Source organism: Morone saxatilis, unplaced genomic scaffold, assembly GCF_004916995.1.
Source record: "Morone saxatilis isolate NCDOM2014 unplaced genomic scaffold, NCSU_SB_2.0 Contig14, whole genome shotgun sequence".
Lineage (NCBI taxonomy): Eukaryota > Metazoa > Chordata > Actinopteri > Moronidae > Morone > Morone saxatilis.
Window position 1 is genome coordinate 21830769 of NW_023339696.1, and position 1711 is coordinate 21832479.

Genomic DNA, 1711 nt, shown 5'->3' on the forward strand with positions numbered 1-1711 from the left:
AATGGATTCTTGTATAAAAATATTTTACTGCAAAAGTGATTTAATTGACAGATGTTGTGACCCTGTGAATAACAAACTGAAAAATAAAGCCAGGCCCAATGGGAAACGATACACCTGAACTCTACAGGAGGTTCTTCTACATGTCTGAACAAACTGAATGTGAATATCTTGATGCATGCATGCTGAAGTACAGTAGGCAGAAATATCCCATCTTAGGGTGAATGTATCATTTACTTTGGCTGGGATTGTCCCACAAACGCCAACCAGGGTTTGCTGACTGTGCTGAATCCAGAAATACATCATGTGTAACAGGATCAGTGGTCGACATTAACAAAAATAATATATACAAATATGACTTGTGCCAATAAAATGGAAGTCTAGTCTTTAAAAGTCCACTTCAATATGAGAGAAACTATATCAGACAATTTATTGAACTTTGAATTACGTCAATACGTAATAATTTGTACTGCTAAAATATGTATGTTGTATATTTAAGTATGTATTAAAGTAAAACACTCATAAAACATGAAACATCCCCTAGCCTAAAGATTTTTTGTGTCGAACCATTTAACAACCGACAGCGTGCTAAACATTGAACACTGATGTCAGTGTGGCTTCCTGATCAGTTTTATATTTAATCAATATATTATTTTTACACTCATAAGTCTGTGACATGATTTCATCCCTCCATCTTTAACTGTAATAAACTGATTTACATTGGTCCTCAACATTTATATTTGAAACATTTAAATTCCTCTTTAATCGCATTGGGATTCATCTTAAACAAGCTTTGGATCCTTTCAGGTAATAATTGATTATTAATTGGAAACAAAGAGCTTCATTAAAACATTGCTGAGGTTCTTTCTAGGAGCTGAAGGTTTGTTTCAGTCAGTGTTAGTCGTCATTTATTTAGTTACCACAGTACAAAAATACTCTATTACAAGTAAAATCCTGACATTAAAGTTACACATCAATCAGTGAAGTAGTATCAAAGTAAAAGTGAAATGAATTGTTTTGAGTAACACTGGTAACTGATTATTATTAATGATGTATTAACATGTTGTTGTTGGTCAGTGGAGCTCATTTTTAACTTTAATCACATTTTAACTCCTTATAGGTTTTGTTTGTTTGTAAAATAGGATTTTGTAAAGTTTCCTCAAACACATTTAGTCTGTTTCTGTGTATGATAGTGATAATACCACTTCATTATACATTATACATTAACCCGTTCTCTGACACCTGGCCTGTTTATATTCCTCCAGTGAAGATAAGACTCATATCTGTAGGTGTATATTCCTTCTTCTTCAGGTTAAAATGTGTCAGGATCAAGAGGAACCTCTACAGACGTGATCCTGTCCTTTACTTCTGTACAAACATCCATTATTTTACTACATTCCCAAATACAGTGATACGGGGTTCCTTTAAATTGTTGTAAAGTAAGTAGATCAGATTTGTCTCTTAGATGTATAAAGTAGCAGAAAATGGAAATGTGTGTCTTCTACAGTTGGACTGTAGGGGGCAGTAAACACCACAGTGCTCTGATTTATCCAAGCTGAAGGAGACTGATCCTGTTGGTCCTGTTTGGTCCTGTGGTGTCAGTCTGACTACTGGAGGGCAGCAGAGTCTCAGAGCTCTGCAGACACAGACAGGTGGAGACATAAAGACGGATTCATTAACAACAGAATTAACTTTATTGAGAGACGTCACAAAG